The sequence below is a fragment of the Pleurodeles waltl genome, chromosome 5, assembly GCF_031143425.1.
Source record: "Pleurodeles waltl isolate 20211129_DDA chromosome 5, aPleWal1.hap1.20221129, whole genome shotgun sequence".
Classification (NCBI taxonomy): Eukaryota; Metazoa; Chordata; class Amphibia; order Caudata; family Salamandridae; genus Pleurodeles; species Pleurodeles waltl.
In genome coordinates, this window is record NC_090444.1 from 1,513,323,151 (window position 1) to 1,513,335,361 (window position 12,211).

Consider the following 12,211-nt stretch of genomic DNA (forward strand, 5'->3'; position numbering starts at 1 on the left):
GAACCCCAATATCCTGGGTACCTCAGTACCATATACTAGGGAATTATAAGGGTGTTCCAGTATGGCAATGTAAATTGGTAAAATTGGTCACTAGCCTGTTAGTGACAATTTGGAAAGAAATGAGAGAGCATAACCACTGAGGTTCTGATTAGCAGAGCCTCAGAGAGACAGTTAGTCATAACACAGGTAACACATACAGGTCACACTTATGAGCACTGGGGCCCTGGCTGGCAGGGTCCCAGTGACACATACAACTAAAACAACATATATACAGTGAAATATGGGGGTAACATGCCAGGCAAGATGGCGCTTTCCTACAGGGAGGCAAGGACTTACCTCCACCAAACTTGGACTGAAGAGTCACTGGACTTTCGGAGTCACTTGGACAGAGTTGGTGAGTTCCAGGGACCACGCTCGTCGTGCTGAGAGGGCACCCAGAGGACCGGTGATGCAGTCTTATGTTGCCTGCGGTTGCAGGGGGAAGATTCTGTCGACCCACGGGAGATTTCTTCGAAGCTCCTTGTGCAAGAAGGAGGCGTGCTACCCCCCAGAGCATGCACCACCTGGAAACAGTCGAGAAAGCTGGCAGGATGAAGCAATACAAGGTTGCTAGTAGTTGTCTTGCTACTTTGTTGCGGTTTTGCAGGTGTCCTGAGCAGTCAGTGGTTGATCCTTTGGCAGAAGGTGAAGAGGGAGATGCAGAGGAACTCTGGTGAGCTCTTGCATTCGTTATCTGGTGAGATCCCCAAAGCAGAGACCCTAAGTAGCCAGAAAAGGAGGTTTGGCTACCTAGGAAGGAGGATTGGCTACCAAGAGAGGTAAGAGCCTATCAGAAGGAGCCTCTGACGTCACCTGCTGGCACTGGCCACTCAGAGCAGTCCAGTGTGCCACAAACACCTCTGTTTCCAAGATGGCAGAGGTCTGGGACACACTGTAGGAGCTCTGGGCACCTCCCCTGGAAGGTGCAGGTCAGGGGAGTGGTCACTCCCCTTTCCTTTGTCCAGTTTCGTGCCAGAGCAGGGCTGGGGGATCCCTGAACCAGTGTAGACTGGCTTATGCAGAGATGGGCACCATCTGTGCCCATCAAAGCATTTCCAGAGGCTGGGGGAGGCTACTCATCCCCAGCCTTCATACCTATTTCCAAAGAGAGAGGGTGTTACACCCTCTCTCAGAGGAAGTCCTTTGTTCTGCCTTCCTGGGCCAGGGCTGCCTGGACCCCAGGAGGGCAGAAACCTGTCTGAGGGGTTGGCAGCAGCAGCAGCTGCAGTGGAGACCCCGGAAAGGCAGTTTGGCAGTACCCAGGTTCTGTGCTAGAGACCCGGGGGATCATGGAATTGTCTCTGGCATTGGGGTGACAGTTCCATGATCTAAGACATGTTACATGGCCATGTTCGGAGTTACCATTGTGACGCTGTACATAGGTAGTGACCTATGTACAGTGCACGCGTGTAATGGTGTCCCCGCACTCACAAAGTCTGTGGAATTTGCCCTGAACGATGTGGGGGCACCTTGGCTAGTGCCAGGGTGCCCACTCACTAAGTAACTTTGCACCCAACCTTCACTAGGTGAAGGTTAGACATATAGGTGACTTATAAGTTACTTAAGTGCAGTGGTAAATGGCTGTGAAATAACGTGGACGTTATTTCACGCAGGCTGCAGTGGCAGGCCTGTGTAAGAATTGTCAGAGCTCCCTATGGGTGGCAAAAGAAATGCTGCAGCCTATAGGGATCTCCTGGAACCCCAATACCCTGAGTACCTCAGTACCATATACTAGGGAATTATATGGGTGTACCAGTATGCCAATGTGAATTGGTAAATTTAGTCACTAGCCTGTTAGTGACAAATTTGGAAAGCTGAGAGAGCATAACCACTGAGGTTCTGGGTAGCAGAGCCTCAGTGAGACAGTTAGGCATCACACAGGGAACACATACATAGAGGCCACAAACTTATGAGCCATAGGGTCCTGGCTAGCAGGTTCCCAGTGACACATAGCAAACATACTGACAACATAGGGTTTTCACTATGCGCACTGGGCCCTGGCTAGCAGGATCCCAGTGAGACAGTGAAAACACCCTGACATATACTCACAAACAGGCCAAAAGTGGGGGTAACAAGGCTAGAAAGAGGCTACTTTCTCACACACTGCAAGTCAGGCTGTGTCTCAGTCAACATAAGCCATCTTGAATCTCGACGGCGGGACGGTCCCTTTAGGGGGCTTTTTTTACAAAAGTTCTCCATACTTCTGGATCTTCTTCCAGAGGGACTTTGAAGGACCTTTAGGAGTCCACAGCTCCCTCCAAGGTTCCAGAAGCTCTGAGTTTCTCCATGAGGGTGAGGACTCCAACTCCCAGAATACAGCTGGCTCAAACTCCAAAATGACCACTGGACAGTGGTCAGCAGGTCAGTTTCTTCAGGATTTGATTTATTGTACTCTGGTTAGCTATTTCTCATCACCTGTAGCCAGCAGAGAGTCGTCCTTTCCTGAACCGAAGCCAGGCAAAGTCAATTTAGTTGTGAAGCCAAAGTGTGCAGCTGGTGCAGTCCTTCGGAGTGCAGTGTCAAGGTGCAGGTCAGGGGTCCGACAGAGCAGTCCTTCTTCTTCTTATGTTCTTCTGTGTAGGGATCGGAGGTGTGGGTACAGCTCTGCCATATTTATCCTTGCTCCTGGGATGAAAATCAGGGAGCCCTACTGTCCAATCACAGACAAGCTACTTCTCCCTTGGATGACCACTTCCAGGGAAGTGTGGCAAAAATCAATCCCAGGGAACAACATTCTTCAAAAATCAAACATGGCTGTAACTGATTTTTGGAAGTTAGATCTGGCTGAGCCCATCCATTGGTGTGGCTAAGAACCCTAAACACACCCCTCTCATGCCCTCTCTTAATCTGATCAAGAGGGCACCGAATTATCTGGGATTGCAGGGAATAGGGGAGGTCCTGAGCTGCTCCAAATGTCCTTCCCTGCCTTTTAAGAGCGGTTTGACTGCTTTCCCCCATCCTGTTTCACCATTTACTGGCACATCCTTTGTGTAGAGCCCAGGTCACTTCACACCTCACCAAGGCAGCCTGACCAGGCTGCTAGAGGTTGGCCAATCAGAGAAGGGCACTACAGAGCTGAAGTTGGCAAGTCTCAGATAGAGTTTTACAACTCTTTACCTGAACAAGTTATATTAAATCCAACAATGGCAAGATGTGGCATTCATTATAACAATCAATGTGATACCAAACTCAAGGTATCTGTCTCTTATGGGGGCTTTGTTAATTAAAATAAAGTCCCCCCATTTTAGCCTATGGAGGCCATTCACTATAGTGAGGGAAAAACAAATATGGCTATTTTCACCAGGGCTTATGAAACAATGTTATAAGGTCCCTGCTTGTAGTTACATGGCACCCACCCCTAGGGGCACACAGGGCACACCTAAGGCATGCCTTATATGTAAAAATAAGATAGTTTAAGAATTTGGAAGTACTCTTAATTCCAAAGCCAAATTTGCATATAAGGTTAGTTTAAAAGCACCCGGCAAGGCAGTATGGCATTGTGGGTGTACTACCTATGCTGGGTTAGCTAAACCTACATGTCCTACCACATACTAGGAACTTATAGGCAAGTTGATACTGTCAATTATAATTAGCCTAATTTGCATACCCACTTTACACAGAGCACTGGTGCCTGGACTGGTAAGTAGTACTCAGGACACAGCCAAGAGTCAGTAACCACCAGTATCTATCCAAAAAGTTTGGGGGTGACAAGGGCAAACAGGAGGACTTTTCTACAGCAACAAAGAACAAGAAATTTAATACATCAAAAGGAGTCTATGATGTGTAAATCCCTCACTAACTGATGAAGGCAATTGGGTGCAGACGTAACAATTTTTGACTTCCATGGTATCATCATATTCATACAGTAATTTATAATCTGTATTTGTAGATAGATCTCCTCTGGAATCATCTGCATGTAAATCTTTCTCATTGAACGAGGACGTTTTATTTGGTATAGGGCTTGTAGATTGTCACAAGCAGTATCTATTGCAAATCTTCACAGGAACAGAATGATGCCTTGAAACCAATGCCTCTCTAAAGTTCTTAGCCCCCAACTATATTCTTATCTCGAGACTAAACAAAACTCTTAGAGGTGAAGGGGGTTTAGGGATGAAAGAAGAGACTGCCTCATCCTCTGCTCTGCCCTCATCTATCACTTTGTCTGTTGTTTTTTGAGGACTCAGTGGTTATGTTAATCGAGCTGTAAGATAAAGCAAAACATTATTTCTCTCTCTCACTAGGTCCTACCTTCTCTATTCCTTTTAACTAGGATTAATCTTTTCTTTATAAAAGGTAACTTTTAGTTTGACCTACCCAAGTGTAGAGAGGCGTTAGCTGCTCTTCCGTGTTTGCAATAAATGGTAAAATTACAATGAAATTTTACTTGTGGAGTTTTTTGGTATGAGATTATACAACTTCTGTTTTCATATCCTTTTCTTCTTCTTCAGCACACTGGATTTGATTGAAAACGAGTATTGTTAGAGAAAACTTATTCTTCACAATTTTCACACAACAGAAAACTAATGTTCTTGAAATAAATGCTTTTCCTGCTCTTCACAGTTTTCTTCTCATGACTAAAATGAAAGTTCTTGAAAATACTGCTATTCCTGTTCTTTACAGTTTTCTCATGACTAAAATGAATGTTCTTAAAATAACTGCTCTTCCTGTTCTTTACAGGTTTCTCATGACTAAAACAAATGTTCTTGGAATTACTGCTCTTCACCTTTTGCATATGAGAGAAAATGAGTGTTCTTGAAATTATTGTTCTTCCTGCTCTGTAATGTTTCCTCAGGACTAAACAAATGACCTAGGAATAACTGATCTTCACTATTTTTAATATGACAGAATACAAATGTTCTTGAAAATACTGTTCTTCCTCCTCTTTACTATTTTCTCATGACTAAAACGAATGTTCTAAGAAGTAAAGGTTTCGATGGCTTGAAAATGGAACTCTTAAGAATTCATTCTCTCTCTCTCAGAATACTTGCGTGACTGCAATAATTGACTCAGGAAAACAAATTCACGACTTCTCAAGAAAGGCTTCTGTCTCTCAAAAGCTTCTCAGTGAAGTGCACCACTTCAGAGGCTGCGTGTGCACTTCTCATCACTCAGCAGTCCACAAGAGCTCCGACGCACTAGACAAGCAACCTTGACTCTCAGCGGCCACCATTTTGAGAGCCCTCGGTTTCCCGGAAACTCTCCATTATGATTCTGCAGAATGTGCGGGTGTCGCCAACTCTGAAGAACCCCAGAAATCTGGAAAAGGGGAGCCAGAGAAACCAAGGATTTCCTGACATAGAACTCTGGGCACTTGTGGATTGAAACCTTTCTGGTTTATTATGTGTTGGTAAAATCCATTCAATAAGCAACAAAATAATCATTATAACTGCCACAACTAACACTGATACATATAAGTGCTTAAGCTTACCACTCCTGTTTCTATTTGATTCCATGAGTTCTCTAATTTCAGAAAAAAAAAAAAAAATAAGCAAAATGAAAAATGCAAAAATGCAAATTGTCGCAATAAAATTATCAATTGCCTTATCCAGTCATTTTTTATTTGTGAGCAAACCAAATAGCAAACTTGTCTCTTCAGCGAAATTCAGAATCAGTTGTAAAGATCTTCTTGATCTTCTAGAAAGATCCTCAAGCTTTTCTACTGACTGTTAAAAAATCCTCTAAACTGTGGGTAGGTCAAAATCACCAATAATCACATCCAGGATATGAGGTATCAGTCTGTCAAGTGGCAACAAAATTTCAAAGTTCAATTCTTTGTTCAAAAGAACAAATTCATAATGGTCAACTGGATACATATACAAAAGGTTGCAAATTCCTTATCCTAGTCATTTTCTGCAGGTGGGGCGTACTTTTGACAAGGAACTCTCTTTCTCTTTGATCTCTGAGCTTCTGGTCTTTCTGTATCACTGTCACTCCGACTAGATTCTCCAGTTTCTCTGGAAACTGTTTGGGGCACTTGCAATACAGGCACAATTTGCTCACCTGGCCATTTGTCTCTGGGAGCCACTCCTTTTTCTACAACACTAGGTCCTGTGTCAGCATCTGAGCTTTTCAGAGCCAACTTTTTCCGTCTTGACCCTCCTGTACCAACCAGTGCCTTTGCCTCACTCAGACACCCCCCCCAGACTGTAATTGTGTTGTATCAGTTACTTGCACATCCCCAACAGCTTGACTAACCTGTTCCCTCGGCCTCACTGTAGCCAGTCCTTTAGGGACAGGTGTTGTATCATCAAGAAGACCTGGAACCCTGTGGGCATTAGCTGTGTTTACCCAATTGGGAATACCAGCATACTTGAAACTGTCATGCCACCAGCACAACCTGGTGTGGCCCTTTCCACTGCAGTTCTAAATAGGACTTGTGTGCATGTCTTTTCACTATAACACAGTACTCGGGACATAAGTCATGGAAGAGCTCCCACTGCGGCTGGACAGTAGGTTCTCCAACCTGATGAGACACAGAATGAACCATATCAGCTTATAATTTTTACAGTAATCCAGCACCAAGTCATCTAGGATGTTCTCAAGTGCATTTACAGGTACAGCTGGCAATCTCATAGCATGCCTCATTATAATCTCATGTGGGGACAGGCCAGTTTTTCTGCCTGGAGTACTGCACAAGCTCATCACAACAAGAGGCTATGCATCAGGCCATTTCAGAGAGGTGGACACACACATTTTCGCCAATCTGGACTTCAAAGTTCCATCAACCTGCCCCACCAATCTGGAAGCCTGAGGACTGTACCTGCAAAGTAGTCTTTACACAACTTGTAATGCTGCACATAATAATTTCATGACCTCACTGCTGAAGTGTGTTTCTTGGTCTGACTCTAGAGGAGTCAGGAAGCCAGACCTCAGAATCAGCTCTCTAAGTAACAGTTTGGCAAATGTAAGACTGTCATTTCTCCTAGTCAGGTAAGCCTAAACCCAACGAGACAAAATGCAAACAATAACCAGGATATATATCAGTCCATTGCACATGGGAAGCTCAATAAAATTGAACTGCATCCAGCTGAAAGGTCCTCCTGATCTTTCTATGTGCTCAGTGTAACTGCTGTATGTTTGCCTACATTCATCTGCAGACATGTGACACATCTATGAAAAAGGGATTCTGCCATCAATCTGACTGTGGGGTGAAACTAGGTTTACCTGAATGCCCTAAACATAGCATCACAGCCAATATGAGACGGCCCATGGAAATGCCTAGCCATGGGTGGTAACTAACTATTAGGAATCACAACTCTTCCATCATTTGAAATCCAAACATTATCTTCATCTCTTTTGGCATGACCTGCATTAGCCCAACTTTTCTGTTCTTTCTCTGATACTTAGTCCTGCAATCTTGTAACTTCTTTCCAGGTATATGTAGCAGTTAACAGAAAATTGTGACATGTCTCATCATTTGACTCACTGTAGTACTCACCAATAAAAGCAGAACAATTGAGCACATACTATCTTGCCACCTCATTGGCATAGTTGTTTCTGAGAATTAATCACTGGCTTTGTGGTGTGCAGAGCACTTCACAACCACAATTTGGGCCAGCAACTGTAATGCATTCAACAAATTATACACTGTGGGCCTGATTTCGATGTTGGCGGAGGGAATACTCCTGTACGCTGTACTAAAATGTCCATAGCATAGAATGGGAATGGAATCCGGCGGACAGGATATCCGTCACATTTGTGACAGAGTATTCCCCTCAGCCAACTTCTAAATCAGGACCTTTGTCTCTGTTTCAGATAGGCAATCCAAAAGAGGTCATAAAACCTCTCTGGGACTGTAATTGGCCAAGACATGAACGACACCAAAGCCATTTTGACTATCAGTGAAAATTGGCACCTTTTGCCATTCACAAATGAAGCATGCTCTTCTAAGAGCAACTAGTTCAGTTACTTGGGCAGAAAAGACTCCTTGAAGTCAGGAGGCATTGACCACAAGTGAGGCAGTCACAACTTCATAACCAACTGTCGGGGTACCATCATTGTCTCATAAAAGGAGCCATCAATAAACATCACATAATCAGATTTAGGAAGTAGAATATCATGAATATCTGGTCTTGGTTTGGTGCGTAGTTCAGTGGCATCTAGATAGTCATGCTCAATTTCATTAACATCATCATTTACATCTTTATCATTCACAGGCAAATGCAGTAGATTTGCTGGGTTCAAAGTATTACAGCATTTAAGAGAAATGTTCTGTGCAGCTAGTACAAACTGCTCATAGTATGTTATGTGCGCACTACTCAAATGATGTGCTTTGGTGTGGATTAACAAAATTTTCACAGAGTGAGGCACACAAACATCAAAGGATGAACCATACCAATGCTTTTGCACTGTTCAGTGCTGACGCTTACAGCTGCAACAGCTTTGAGGCAACCAGGCAAAGCCAAAACTACTGGATCAAAAGTTGCAGAATAATATGTCACAGGTCTGTTGGCATTTCCATGCATTTGAGTCAAAACCGAGGGAGCACATCTCTTCCCTCTACAGCAGAACAAAGCAAAACAATCAGGCATTGCCACAGAAGGGGCACAACAGACATCTTCTCTCAGCTCTCTGAAGGCATGTTTGCATTTGTCATCCAATGGTAGCAGATCAGACACATCCTTGTGTGTCAGCCTCTGCAAAGGCCTGGCCAAAAGGGAAAAGTTTGGAATCCGCTGGCAACAGTAGCCAACCATTCCCAAAAACACCTTGACTTCTTTCTGCGTCTTTGGGGAATTTATTTTCAGAATTGCTGAGATTCTTTTTTGTGGCACCTTCCTTGCACCTTTCTCAATGTGGTGTTCTAGGTAAAAGACTTCTCTCTCACAATACTGCAATTTAGTCAGGGAAACGTTGTCAATTCTCAGCTAGGTGGCTCAATAGGGCAATTGTATCTCTCATACAGTCTTGAGTATTTGATGCCTCTAGTAGGCCATCAATATACTGAACCAGAACTAAATGAAAAGGCATTTTAAGGAGCTTCAGTTTCTTCTTCAAGATCTGGTTAAAAAAGGAAGGTCTTTAAGTATACCCTTGCGGGAGTCAGCACCATGCCAAAACACAACTGCCCAACTGAAACTCGAAGAGAAACTTGCTCTCCTCATACAACGGTGTGGAGAAGAATGCTTGGCACAAGTCAATCACAGTGAACCACCCTGTTTCACATGGAATTTGAAATAATATCACTAGTGGATTCAGTACTACGGGACATTAAGGAACAGCCAATTTTATCCACCTTTCTAAGGTCTTGGAGTATGTGGTATTTTCCTCCGGGCTCCCACAGACCCCTAAGGGTAGAGTTATCTGCCCTTCATGTTATCTCTCTTAGAATTCCCTGTTCTATCAATGACTCGATGATTGAGGTAATTCCTGCAATTGTTTCTGGTGTTATGTTGTACGGAGTTCTCAGGTACACAGCATTTGGTTTCACAGTTACAGCTCAACTCCTTTAATAAGTTATATCCCTTTTCCTGAAAAGTCCCAAACTTTGGGGGACACAGTGGACCTCATTACAACATTGGCGGTAAATGCCGCTTACCGCCGTGCAGAAGACTGCCAGCACACCGCCGCGGAATTCCACCACAGCTATTACGACCCACAGCTCAGAATCCGCCAAAATCTAGACACCCACACAAGTCCGCCACACCAAAGATCAGTGATAAACTGGCGATTACAAAACCTCCACCGTCACGCCAACAGGAATAGGCCCACACTATCACAACCCACGAATCCACGCAGCGGTCTTTCATACGCAGTATTCCATTGGCGGTACACATCGCCGCGCTCAAAATACACACACATTTACAAAACACAACCACATTGGACAAATCAAAATACACACACCTGATACACATACACACACCACTCCCACACACCCAATACAATATAAAACACCCACCCACATTACCCACAAACCCTTACTACCAAAAATGTTGAAGAAGGCCAGAAAGACAGCAAAGCAAAGACAACACCAGCATACAGAGGCACACAACACCATCACACATACACATCCACGCACAAAACACCACACACCCCTAAACATCACCCCACACATCACAACACACACCACCTCACACATCAACCAAACCACCCCATGGCACCGCAAAGACACCCCAGGTTTTCTGAGGAGGAGCTCAGGGTCATGGTGGAGGAAATCATCCGGGTAGAGCCACAGCTATTCGGATCACAGGTGCAGCACACCACCATAGCTAGGAAGATGGAGCTATGGCGCAGAATCGTGGACAGGGTCAACGCAGTGGGACAGCACCCAAGAACACAGGATGACATCAGGAAGAGGTGGAACGACCTACGCGGGAAGATGCGTTCCGTGGTCTCAAGACACCACATTGCGGTTCAGAGGACTGGCGGCAGACCCCCACCTCCTCCCCCACAACTAACAACATGGGAGGAGCAGGTCTTGGCTATACTGCATCTGAGGGCCTCGCAGGAGTAGCTTGAGGAATGGACTCTGGTAAGTTAAATCTTTAACTACTTCATCCCCCACCCTACCTGCATGCTATCATATACCCCCACCCTCGCCCTCACCCCCATCACTCCAACTCCTCACATATGTCCTACTATCACAAACCACACATCCCAACACCAAGCCCTGCATGCAACAACAAAGCATGGACACCAATCACCAATGCATGTCCACTACACATACCCACACAGACCCCTAAACAATTATCACACAAGGTCCTACACAGAAATGGAAGCACTGGGGTACAGGGTCACCCACCCATTGCACACCATGGCACACACAGATGCAATAATCATGCCTTTACACCCCTGCAGGACCCCTACCCAACATCACCGGACAGGAGGTTCCAGACATGTCCACTCCACCCACAGAAGAGGCCCACAGTGATGACAGCAGCTCTGTCCAACTAGATTTAGATGACCAGCACGGCCCATCTGGGACCTCGGGAAAGTCGGTTCCCCTGACACAGTCACAGGCCACCACAGAGCCTCTCCTCTCAGGAAACATCAGCACAGCACCCACCCAGCGGGCCCATACCTCTGTCCCCAGGACACGTCAAGCAGCAGTGTGTTCACCACTACAGGGAACACAGGCTAACCCACCACCCCAAGAACAGCAGGGACCTGGGGGCAGTGGTAGTGGGCACACGGTTCAGGGGATAGAGGCCCAGGAAAACCAGGGAACTGGGAGGGCTGCTGTGCAACAGGGGGAGGACAGGCCCAGGGAACCCACTCTCCACAAGGCCCTCTCAACATCATGGGAGCCTACCATCATTCCAAGGAGACGATGGCAACGGTACTGGCCAAGTTTCAGGAGACCCAGCGGCTGCAGGAGGAACAGTATTTGGGGTTCAGGGAGGAACTCAAATCCATCAATACCACCCTGGGCACCATTGTAGGGGTGCTGAAGGACCTCGTGAACACCAGGAGGGACACTGTGGCACAACAAGGGGCTCCTGACACTAGCCTGGACGATGAACTGCCCACCACCTCCGCCGGCGCTAGTGGACAGGAGGCACCGCCACAGGACCACAACACCAGCACCCCACCCCCTGCAGATGGAGAACCATCTGCAAGCGGTCCCTGAGATCCAGGAAAAAGACAGAGAACAATACCAAGCCCCCCGCCAAGAAATGAGACCACCCTGAATGTCATCCTTCTGTCCCACTTTGTCACCCTGCCCATCCTTAAACTGCCCTAGCTCCACTTCCTATGCCCCTTTGGACAATGCACCTGTGAGATTAATAGACTGGACTCTGCCATGGACATTCCTCCACCATCACCCCTGACCATTTTACAACCCCCTCCACTATTTAGCACTTAAATAAACACCCTTAAATCACAAAACAATCGGGAGTCAGTCTGTGCTTTCACAACTGTGTATTTGCAATAACTGAGGGAAATAGCAATATCCATTGTATTGTCAACATACCTATGTCACACAGCTATAGTCCATGAGGTAACATAGCAGAGGTCACACAGTGGACCCACATCTGTGAAATCGAAAGGGAAAGGGACAAATCAGGCTCCATACACTGGTTGAAAGTGACAGACAGATGAGAGGTCGAACAATTTTATCAGATGTAGGAGGCAGTGATGTCTTCTTACCTGGCCTCATTGGAAGTATTGATAGATCACAGTGTTTCTGTTGTCTATGTCCTCTTTTTCTGCCTCCTCTTCTTCACTGTCC